The following is a 12,811-nucleotide window of genomic DNA, read 5'->3' on the forward strand; positions in this document are numbered from 1 at the left end:
CCGATTGAGGTCGATAATATTTATCTGATGAATTCAGAAAATTATGTGATGAAAAAGGAATAGAAAAACAGTTGTCTATTCCATATACTCCTCAACAAAATGGTGTTGCAGAAAGAAGAAACAAAACCCTACTGTAAATAGTTAGGTCCATGATGGCGCATGCTAACTTACCTATCACTTTTTGGAGTGATCCGTTGTTAACTGCTGCTTATATACTTAACCGAGTGCCTTCCAAATCAGTTATTTCCACTCCATATGAGTTATGGACAAGTAGAAAACCAGACTTAAATTTTCTTAAGCCATGGGGTTGTGCTGCCTATACTCATGAGTCCTCTCACAAGTTTGGGAAATTGAGTCCCAGAGAAAAAAAGAGTATTTTCATAAGATACTCCGAACACTCGAAAGGGTATGTGTTCATAGGTGAGCAGAAAAGTGGGAGTATAACTGAATTTGAATCACGAGATGTCACATTCTTAGAGGATGAATTTCCTAAGAAGGGTGAAATAGGTGAAGATTACTCCCTATTTGAAACCTTGAATCAAGATAATGATATTAGTGAAGTTCGTCCAAGTGGGAGTAACATGAAAAGTGATGAATTTAATTCAACTCACTCTCAATTACAACCACATGATGAGATGACATCGTCATTATCTAATCCGAGTGGGAGCATGATGGGGAATGATGTGCAAAGTGTACAATCTCCCATACGACGAACAAGTCGCAAAAGTATTCCCCGTTGATGTTTTGACATTGAAGGGGAAACTTTTAAGGTTGCTCCACAAGATGAGGATGAGCCAAGAAATATTAATGAGGCTCTAAATTGCCCTAGTAAAGGAAAAATGGATTCGTGCAATTGAAGAGGAGATTGAGTCAATGAAGTCAAACCAAGTTTGGGAACTGGTTGATCTTCCAAAAGGACGCAAAGCTATTGGGAACAAGTGGGTTCTCAAAATAAAGCGAAAAGCTGATGGCTCGATAGAAAGGCATAAGGCTCGCCTTGTGGCGAAGGGGTTTAATCAATAGGAATGAATTGATTATGAAGGAACATTTTCTCCTGTAATGAGATTTACCTCGATTCGCATTATTCTGGCGATAGTGGCTAGTATGGATCTTGAGTTATATCAAATGGATCTAAAGACTGCTTTTCTCAATGGAGAATTAGATGAAGAAATATATATGGAACAACCTGCTGGTTTCATAATGAAAGGCCAAGAAGAAAAGGTATGTCGATTTTTGAGGTCGATATATGGCCTTAAGCAGTCGTCAAGACAATAGTATATACGTTTTCATAATGCCATAATGGCATATGATTTTACAATAATAGATGAGGATCATTGTGTATATATCAAAAGATCCAAAGATCAATTTGTGATCATATCATTATATGTTGATGATATACTAATTGCCGGAAGTAGTATGGAGTTTATTAATATTGTCAAGAGTTGGTTGTCTTCCAACTTTGAGATAAAGGATATGGGTGAGGCTATATAAATTCTTGGAGTTAAGATTTCAAGAGATCGTTCAAAGAGATCGTTATCTCTTTCACAAGAAACATATATAAATAAAGTTCTTGAATGATTTTGTATGCAAGATTGTAAACCCATAGACACTCCTATTGCAAAAGGTGAATGATTGAGCCATAGACTGTGTTCAAGGACTCCACAAGAGAATGAACAAATGAAACATGTTCCTTATGCTAGTGCTGTTGGGAGCTTGATGTACGTTATGATGTGTACAAGACCTGACATATGTTTTGCAGTTGGAATGGTGAGTAGTTACCAATCCAATCCAGGTAAAGCACATTGGAAAGCCGTTAAAAGAATACTGAGGTATCTAAATAGAATTGCTGATTATACGCTGAATTATCAAGGAAATGATCTGCGACTCGAAGGCTATTCAAATGTTGATTGGGGAGGAGATTTAAATGAAAGAAAATCTACCTTTGGATTTGTTTTCTTACTAAATAATGGCGTCATATGTTGGAGCAGTAAGAAACAAACGTGTATAGCCTTGTCCACGATGGAACCTAAGTTCATGGCATTATCAGTAGCGATACAAGAAGGAGTTTGGCTTAAGAGATTTTTGGATTATTTAGGTGTTATTGAGAAAGCTGCAAACCCATTATTGGTTAACTGTGATAGCCAAGCAGCTATAGCGTACACCAAAGATCCAAAATATCATGGCAAGACCAATATATAGATACCAAGTATAACTTTGTTAAGGATATGGTTGCACGAAAGGATGTGAACTTATAGTACATATATATGCATAGAATGGTAGCAAATCCTATGACAAAGCCAATACCTAGAGATGTGTTTTGTGGTCATGTAAAATCTCTAGGATTGCGTAGAGTCTGATGTACTAGACTGTAATTTCCCTGAGTTGTTCACATTTATGAACTAGTGTTTTTTTCATTATTAATGCCTATGAATCTTTGTTTGATCTGTATGCATCTTAATGCTCAGTGCATTACTTTAAGTTAAGAAAGTATGTCGGACAGATATAAGATTGGCCCACTCACATGGATAATCGCCTCTATTTACTATGTGATAAATAGAATGAGACGGTTTTTAAGTTTATTATCTAAGTGATAATCGAGAGCTCAAGCTTAAAATATATTTGTCGCCTTAACTAGGTTTTAAGATGATGACACAATATTTACTATGTCCGAAAGTAAAATAACCCATATATTTTACTTTATTTGTCTATGATGCAAGATGTGAGTTTTGATGAATTTTGTGAATTAGTAGATATGTGAACTCAAGTTAGACATTGAGTATGTCTAAACTATCATCTGTACGAAATTAAAGGTGTAGACATACGCTCCATGGGAAATGAGTTGATACCGTAATACGTATTTCATACTACGTATGCATGAGACGGCAAATAAGAGTGGCAAAAATTTGATCTCAACTTTTATGCCGTGTGAGACTCTTGAGGAAAAGAGTTCCTCAATTTTTAGTGCTCTCATGACTTTTACTTATTCTCAAGATTTCTATTTAGTATTTCCTATCTTATGATGTTGCCAATGGTCATGAGTTGATTCGATCTAATTGGACATTTCTAGAAAAGCAAGCTGAACTGAAATTGACAGTTTGAAGAAAAGAGGAAGATCGAATTTGGAGAACCACATTGTAGTTTTGTATTCACTGGTCGACCAATTATGACTGTCTTTGGGATAATCATAATTGTGAATACAATATATATATATCATTGCTTAAAAGAGATCAAGAGAGATATAAATGTGATTGATCGATCTATGGTACTGCATACTAAATCTACTCAGAGTGTGATGCCCATTATGAGTTGCTATATATTCCTAACAGATGTATAGCTACGACCTCTCAAAGTATGCTGGTCGCACGGATTATTCACCGATATGAATGTTGAAGAGAGGTAAAGAGAATCATGTTCGGCCCACCATGTGTGAGTGTGAGATTATGGTTTTATTAAAGTGATGGGCCTACCCATCCACCCATGTTGGGCCTAAAAGCCCGGCCCAGAATATTAGGGCCCATGAATGGAGGGATATGATGAAGGGACATGTTTCCTTTTGGAGGGAACGTATTTAAGGGAGAAGAGAGAGGGAGGAACGCACCTTTTGGCATATAACGTACGTTTCCTCCTCCCTCTCTCCCTTGAAACACCTCCAAAAGAAAAACAGTAAGCAAAAGGTGACGCTCTCTTCCCTTCAAGGAAAATTCGCGTCATCGGATCAAACGGGACCAGTTTCTCTTCCTCATATCGGCGTCGGTGTTTAATCTGTGGCTAACAAGGTACGTTCGATTCTGTGATGTGTCTTAGGATCGGTGATGCATGTGTTTTTCCTGGGTTCGTCTTCCGCACAAGTTTAGGGGTTTAATTTAGTATCGAATTCGGTTTTAGGGAATCCGACAATCCCAACAATTGTAATGTTAAAGTAGAAGGACTTTGAACATATTTTCATCGTTCGATATGTTGTTGATTTTTTTTTTTTAAATCGTTCGATATGGTCTTTGTCTTCCCGTCACTGTCCATGGCCCCTCTTCTTGTTGTGGCTGAACACCACAACCACCACTAAACTAGACCCCACAATTTCTGACTTGGCAACGACTCCTCTCCTTTTCTTGGTCAGATTTGAGGCTATGGCAATCTTGGATTAGGAAGTCGAGATATCTTAGACGTTGTGATGGCCTCAAATTTGAGGTCAAGAGAGAAAGTGCAACCTAGGGAGGGGGATGTATTAGGATGCTTGCACATGCTGCGATGGTCGTGAATTCTGTGTCGGCGAAATAATCTCAGTAATGCATGACAATGAGGTCATGGATAGCGATGATGAAAAATGAAGCAGAGGAAGAAAGGGCTAAAAAAAGTCAAACAAAAGAATGGTTAATATCCTGAAAAACCTCAAACTAATACACATATGATAAATTTATCCCAAACTATTTTTTTGACGACCAAAAACCCCAAACTGGTATACTTTTGACAAATTTACCCCAAATTGGTACACTTGTGACAAATTTATCCTCTGTTAGTTTTTGTTAAATTTTACAGTCAAATTATTAAGTTAAATGACACGTAACAGTTGATTAGTATACCAATTTGGGATTTTGCACTTTGTTTGTCATAATTTACAATTTTTGTGATTTTTTTGTGATATTAATCCAATTTAGCGAAGGTAAACTTATTACAAATTTACCAGTTTAGAGTTTTTTATGGTCGAATAAATTAGTTTTTGGTAAATTTGTCATAAACGTACCAGTTTATGATTTTTTATGGTCAGTCAGGATAAATTTGTCACATATGTACCAGTTTGGGGTTTTTCATGATAAAAAAAAATAGTTTTGGTTAAATTTGTTATAGATGTACCAGTTTGGGATTTTTCATGATATTAACCCAAAAAAGAAAAAAAAAATAACGAGAAAAATTTTACTGACTTGAATAGATGGACATGAGGTGCCAAGCCATGTCATTTTCCTGTCCGGTGATTGCTTAAGCTACAATCCATGTCAAACCACATAATATAGAGTTAATATGAATGGAATGGCTACATTGTACCCATATTAAAAAGTTCAAAGTCTAAATCAAGACAAAAAATGTCATTCTGCCGCCAAGCAAAACTCCGCAAGGAGTTCTAAAAGATCCTTGCAAATGAAGAAATTCTTTGGCTAGTGAATCCAAAACAGCCTGGATCTCTGATGATGAGGGGCGCAACACCTCCTATCATCACACACTGAACTCTGGTTAGGCAGAAAAAGAAACGAACCACTTCTATCTAAGATCAAAATAATGACCATCTCTACTCCCATTAGGGGTCAATTCCATTAAAAAAAAAAACGCAAACTTTAAGTGTTGTCTTAAATCTGGCCTGAATTTTATTTTATCTAAAAAAGAGTACGGACTTTAGGTGTTGTCTCAAATCTGGCCTGAACTTTATTTGAGACAAAATAAAGTAAGCATATTACAAATAAGTTTCACATCTCTATTTAACTACAAGATGCACACGTTTTTAATATCTTGCTTTAAGGCAATATAATCTTCTGCTTCCAACCCAACTTTTGACATTACAAATAGCTTGCCAATTGTTAATTGATCTAATGACCCTAGCTATGTGCCTCGTCCCATGGAACTGAAGCTGCTGAATTATTTTTCCTATGAGAATCATCTGTAAAGTTTACCTCATTGGATGACAGATTTAAATTTAACACTTCCTCCAAAAACTCGAATGCAGCATCATTTTACTGTGTTGGATATTATTGCTGATGTGAAAATGCAACCTTGGATGACTATGGAATGAGGGTTAATAAAGGGCCAGATTTGGAACACAAGTGAAAGTTTGTGCTTTTTTTAGACAAAATAAAGTTCAGGTTAAATTTGGGACAACAACTAAAGTTTATACTTTTGTTTTTAGACAAAATAAAGTCGGACCAGATTTGGGACAACACCTAAAGTTTGTGATTTTTTTTAAAACAAAATAAAGCTCGTGCCAGATTTGGGACAACATTTAGAGGTGAGCACGGTTCCCAGGTAAAACCGGGAACCGAGGAACCGCACCGCAGGGTCCGGTTCGGTTCCCGGTTCTAAGGAAAGAGGTTCCGGTTCTCAGTTCCTTTTTCTTGAGAGCCAGCGGTTCTGGTTCTAGTTCTGGTTCTGGTTCGGGTTCCAACTCCCTCTCTCCAAAACCCTCACCTTTTCTTCAATGTTCATTCTTCATTTTCCCATTTCTTTCCATTTCCTCTTTGCAACACTCCACGTTCCCGACGAAGATCCGACGCTGCTTGCCGCCCTCGATGCCACCATCACGACCCACGATGTCGCCGTCGACGCCATCGCTGCTCCGTTTGACGACGCCGCCGGCTCTCGCCGTTGTGCTTGCCGCCTCCCAACGACAAGCTGTTGCCGGGCCGCCACCCGACGCTGCTGTTGCTCCACCGTCGCTGTTTGGCCATCGACGACGCCACTGCTGTTCAGACTTCAACGACGAGCCGCCGCATCTCGGCTTCCCGATGACGAGTTGCTGCTATTCGCGCCGCAACTAGGACAGAAGCAACTACCGCCTTGACGTAGGACAAAAGCAGCTGCCGCCTCGACGTCCTTGTTGCCGATCCTTGCCGAATCCAGCATTGCCCGCGTCGTGCCCAACGTTGCTCGAGGTCGCCCAACGTTGCTTCAACCCAGAACTAAACCCCAAGCTCACCGAACGTCGGTTCTGTTTGCTGTCACCGACTCACCGCCAGTGGTCGCGACTCAGCTCAACTGCGAGATCTAGTCCATGTAATCGCTAGCCGAATGTGAGTAGATTCCAAATTCCTGCCTTAATGAACATTACTTCTTGTAATTGCTAGTTCTTCGACGACCTTTTTGTTATTTTACTAGGATATGGTGATAGAGTGGTAGGCGAGCCCTGTAATGTTTACCATCGACGACAGACGGAAGCTAAAAGGAAGTATGGCGTGAAGGAGGTGCTTCAGTTGCCGTTGAGTAGCTCTTTAGTTGGAAGGATCGAAAATATTGGGTAGATCCTCTAGCCTAACATTTTTTATGCGTGTGATTTCTGGAATGTTGTTTCCGTTCTCTGAGCATCGATTTGGTAGGTCATATCTTGTTTCTGTGGACTGTCTTGGGTTGCCACTTCAGGATTCCTTGATTTTCTTCATATGTGAGTGTACAAGCTAGCCATTTTTTCATTTACACTTAGCCAAAAGGATTGGCAATCTCTTGATTATAAAACAGGACAATGTCATGTTTAGGATGTTGCGTGAACCCATGAGCTTGGAATTGCTGTGTTTGTTTGTGGGATTAGTTTCGTGTTGTTTGTGCGTGCGCCTGGATGTTGGCATCTGGGTTCCATTTTTTCCTTTCAGTTTGGTCAATTCTTGTTTTGCTGTGTTTAGTTTACTAATTGTGACATGGAAATTCGTTTGTTCATTATTGCTTCTTGCTCGATTAGTCTGGTTGAGTTCCAAAGTTTCTTCTTTGCAGTAAAAGTTAGGCCCAAGAACCGAGCGCGTTCACATAGTAATGAATTCAGTGAGATGGTTAAATTTGGCAAGAATTGTTGTGTCTCTACATTATGTTCTTTTTGTTCTCGAAAGTTCACAGATCAACCGTTTGATGCTGACCACTTGGTTGCTCAAATCAACCCCTTTTTTGTGTTCTGTTTGATTATGTCAGGTTCAGATCTAATGCTGTTGCAGCAGGACTATAAAGCCCTGGTTGTGAATCGTTCTTGTGTTGGCAGTGACCTCTCTGCTATAATGATATGATGTAGAGTTTAGTTATTCTGACCATGTGACTTTGTACTAAATCATAGTTGTCAAATGGAAAAATGAGGGTAATGATATACATACCATATAACATCATATCTGGGTTCAAGTTCAGCAAAGATTTCAAGTGACTAATGCTGGATGTTCGATAGCTTACAATGGTTTCAACATGTGCTTGCTTCCATGATATGCGATAGCATGTCATGCCCCTCCTAAAGTTCCATAGAGTATTTGACATCTTACACATTTCCAATTTTACAAATTAATGGACATTTGATAGTTTGACATCTTTTTGTTTTGACAGTTTGTTGAAACTTGATGCTTCAAGTAGCTTCATGTGACATTCACGAATTCAAATCGTCAAGAGTACTACTTTGCTCTTTTGGTCAATTTTCATGTAGCTTATCTGTTGTCTATTGTAGTCCTCATAAGAACCTTAGCTGTCCTCGTACTCTAAGCTAAAGTTCCCATGTTTAGACCACCCTTGAGCCCCAACTTCTCAGCTTGCTCTATCAAAATTCCATGCATTATGTTGTTTCATAGCTACCGAACTGACATCTTTTTCTTTTTGCCAGATTAGCATAAAGCAATGGAGATATTATGATTTTGGTCAAAAAGTGGTGCCACTGCTTGTTTGTCTTCCTGGCACAGCAGGAATGGTAGATGTCTATTACAAGTAGGTCATGTGTTTGGTGATGAAGGTAGTTACTTCAGTATCATAGAGATTTTTCAGCAGCAGCAATATGAGTAATGATTAGGAATTTCTAGTTATTTGCTATTCAATTATATCATCTTACACTTTGACCACTTACTGGTCACTGCACAACAAACTTCTTTGGTGTTGTTAATGTTGTTCCAAGGATATAGAGCATGAGTTTTCCATAATTGGCCTATTTTAAAAACTTTCAGGGTTATTGGGTGATTTTTGTTGATATTCCACTTGTTTGGAATCATCATGAATGGATTTAGGCATTTGAAAAGTTCTTGAATGCTATCAACATTCATCATGTAAGTACTCCGTTGGAATTGGAATTACTTTATCTATCTGTTTGGCATTTGTTTACATTGTTGGTGACACTCTAGTGTGAAGTAACCATACCCCTTGATTCATTCTGCAATGCTGAATGTGTATCTGAAAGTGTATTTCTTCATCTATTTTGTGTCGGTTATTGACTGACAGCTTTATTATTTAGGATGTTCCGTGAACTGATTTCCTCTATTTTATTTAGTCGAATTCCTTGCCAAGAATTCCTTTCCTTTGTTGATAGTTTTGTTTGTTTTGTATTCTCTTTGATGAAAAATAAGCTGATTTATTATTTATTGCGTTCATTTTCATTTTTTTAAACTAAAAATTAAATAAAAATGAATAAAAGAACCTGTTGGACCCTGGAACCGACCCTGGAACCTGTAACGGGGTAGGTTCCAGGTTCCAGATTCTCACGGGTAGATTCCAAGTTCCAAAAAATGAGGAACCTGTACCCGAGGGTAGGTTCCAGGTTCCAGGCGAAACCTGTAAAAAACCTGGAACCGCTCACCCCTAACAACACTTAAAGTTCGTGCTTTTTTTTTATGGAATTGGCCCCTCGCTAGGACATCGAAACTCACGTAAATTGTCATTTATCTTGCTTATTTTCTGCGAAAACAATCTTTAATGATCTCCTCCCTTTTCCATATACCCAATGGGACAGATTAATCTCTCCCAAATCGGCAGAGCTCCTAGCTTAGTCCATCCTTGATTCTAAAACCAAAAATGTTGTTTGGGGTCTTAAAAGCTTTCAAATCTCGTGGACCAGATGGATTTGAACCCATCTTCCATCATAGTCTCCGTCAGGGAATCTGAAAACTTCTTAACCTAACCAATGTACTAAGATAGGTCACATTCAACATTTTATTTCAAAAGCACCCTTTTTACCACAAACAGCGATGCATAGGCAATCGGAGACTACACAACAAACAGACATGGAACAATTTGGAAAACAATCTCAGAAAGAAACTCCTCAGATATTGAAGACTATTTATTTCTTAAAGGAAATAAAATCAATAAAAGGAAATCTTCATGTGATTTTTCTTTTTTAGTTTGAATAACTACTTGAGCAAAACTCAATTATGTTGCATTGTACCCATGAAATTTTTTTTACTCATTTATAGATGTAATGAAAGTCTGTCACGCCCTAAATCCCGGTGCGTGCTCATCCCTCTCTAGTCGATTATATTTTGCGACTTCTCAGGATGAGTCGTCGACCCTTTTGTTTTTATTGCACATGCAGAAGAAAAATAAATCCCCTGACAGTAATCATCTCGTAATAGAAAAGCATAACAACACATTCACAACCAAACACTTTTATAAACAACGAGTTTTGATACAAAAAGAGTCATGTCAAAAGTCTACAAGAAGGTCAGCTCTTAAAAACAAAGGTATTATCCTATGACATACTAGTCGGACCCAAACGCCAATCCTTCGAACTCCACCTCCATAGATTCCGGGGCTTTGGTCCTCCACGACCATCTTCTAAGGATCTAAAAATGGTTATTCAATAACCAATGAGATAATGTATCGGCAAGTCCATGCTCTAAACTCCGATTAGGAGGATAATACGTCTAAAGGCGCCCTAACCACATAATCACACATTTGGCATAGAGGACTTACCTCACCCCAATTCCACTTTGCAGGTCAGTACAGTTTATATCACAAACAGCCATATAGATATGAGTAACAATTAGGCTCCAACAACTGGAATGCCACACTCAATTCTCAAATCCGGGTTCTGATTATAGGGCCAAATCGTTATGACACATCTCATTTCATGTCACACAATTTTGTCCTATAATCCGGCGCAAATATTTCACTCAACATGCGTTCCAATTAATAATTACGCTCACTTTAGGGTACAACCTACTTGAAGTTCAACGGTCTATTGGCGTAGCCAAGCATCGTCTCACCCCATTGAGCATGATTATGTCACTCAAAGACGACTTTCCCGAAGGAGTATAGGTCCAGCCTTTACTACAACCCAAATCCCAATAAATGGGCATCCCATATAGGGTAACGTCCATCTGACACACTTCGGGGACGGGTTCTCTTAACCAACACATGACCAATCAATCTTGACCTAGGACACCATGCATTGCACTCAAATGCCTCGATTAAAATAGTGATCCTGACATATTTTCTTCGTATTAAAAACACCCAGTGAAAATAGTCGTGTATGGATACACAGTCAGATTGGACCTAGAAAATTCATGACCTTCTTTTTTTAAAATCCCATTGGTTTATATAATATATAAAACCATTTTCGGTATTTAAAATCCGACATTCGGGATTTTCTGAATAAATATCAAAATTTACAATTTTTGGAATAATTGACCCAATTTGCAATTAGCACTTAATTTTCACAATTTAACACTCGATTGCAGAAATTAACCACATCATTGCAATCGGCATAAAATCTGGTCACCGGCTATCCTGGTCTAATTTCCGGAATTTTTTAATAATTAAATAATTTCTAAAATTAATTAAATAAATGCATTAAATACTAAAAATGCTAACTTAGCCTAAATAATTCTAATATAACCACCTATTGAACTAAATAAATCATTCTAAGCATCCTAGCTATATAAAAATACACTAATCTAATTAACTATAAATTTCTAACCACCTAATTACTTAATCTAACTATCCTTATTTAACTAACAAAACTCATAATTAAACTAATTACACTTAAATAAATCTAAACACCCCATTAAATGTCATTAGTCTACTAATAAGAGTTTAGTGCATAAACTTACCAGTTTATTGCGAAAACCGGTTCACCGCGACGATGGCGTGACGGCTGCCAAAATTCGAATTTTTGGCAGCGTCGACGGACACTTGGGCCGGGCCTGGAATTGGCTCAACAAATCTCAGCCCAAATTGAGATTTGTTAATAAGTCAAGCTGGGCCTGCTTCGTGGGTCGATGGGTTGACTTCAAGATTGGGCCTGGGTTTGTTGAAAGATGGGTTGAAATGCTTTGAAGAAGCTGATGGGCTTGAAACTTGGGCTTCAGATCCAACTGAAGGTGGGCTGGCTGCTGTACTGGGCTGCTGGACCCAAAAAAATTCGCTGGGCTTTGGGCTTTGGCTTCAAATTGTTGGGTTGCTGCTGGCTTCTTGGGCTGCGGCAATTTTCGTGGGCTTCAAATGGCCCATTTGCTGGGCCGAGCAAAAAGAAAAGGAGACTGCTGGGCCGAAGACACGGCTGGCTCGTCGTGCGTTGCTGCAAGCCTTCGTTGGAAACGTGGACTGCTGCAGGCGTGTGAGGCGGCGGAGAAGCGGAGGAAGGAGAGAAGACACGAAGACCTAGGCTTGATCGGTGGAGATTTGTGCTCAACAAAGGCTTCGGTGGAGACGTCGCGGAAGAAGACTCGCGGTCAACTGACCGCTGAAGGAGACCGACCAGCTGTCTTCGTGAGTGGAGGGACGACACGCGTTTGAGGAGCTGCAGAGGTGAAAAGCGATGAAGTTGCAGCTTGATTCGGTGGATGAAACATCCGTTAGTGGTGCTGCAGCGTTGACCGAACCGAATGAAGACTTGGGTGTGGCAGCTTCGGAGGTGGGGTGCTGGCACGCGGCAGGGGAAAACGAGCAAAGATGGAGAGATGGGCATTGAGAGAGAGAAATCCAGCGGAGAGAGACAACTGCAGTCGTCAACGCAAACGAAGGAAAAACAAGAATAGACAGGGGCGGTGAAGGAGGGACAGCGACGGGAGGGAAGCAGCTGGCAAGGTGTGCTCGGCAAGCTTGGAAAAATGGGGTCCAAAGTCAGCAATTCTATCCCCTAATTCTTTCCAATAAATCAAGTCACAATTGAGCCAAGTTAAATATCAAAATTGCAGCCCCTTGCCAAAATTCCGAATTTCACTCCGTTAGTTCCAATTTTCTTACTCGATTCCCCAAATCAAGGTCCAATTTCGATGATGAAAAATCCCGAACAATTTTCTACAAGTCTCAACACTCAAAAGTTCTCGGCTTGGAAGTCCAAATTTCATTCAACTTAGCTCATCCAAATTTCCGTTAATTTTCCGCGACG

The 12,811-nt window shown here is 39.2% G+C and overlaps 1 long non-coding RNA gene across 1 annotated transcript; it reads left to right on the forward strand.

Annotated features, from left to right (window-relative positions):
• The first annotated feature begins 6,175 nt into the window (after positions 1 to 6,175).
• On the forward strand, positions 6,176 to 8,815 carry LOC104425461. The gene is made up of 3 exons (XR_005546368.1): positions 6,176 to 6,770; positions 6,856 to 6,994; positions 8,321 to 8,815. It is a non-coding gene; the product is annotated as an uncharacterized LOC104425461 (long non-coding RNA).
• The last annotated feature ends 3,996 nt before the right edge of the window (positions 8,816 to 12,811 follow it).

Source organism: Eucalyptus grandis, chromosome 9 (genome assembly GCF_016545825.1).
Source record: "Eucalyptus grandis isolate ANBG69807.140 chromosome 9, ASM1654582v1, whole genome shotgun sequence".
In the NCBI taxonomy this organism is placed as follows: Eukaryota; Viridiplantae; Streptophyta; class Magnoliopsida; order Myrtales; family Myrtaceae; genus Eucalyptus; species Eucalyptus grandis.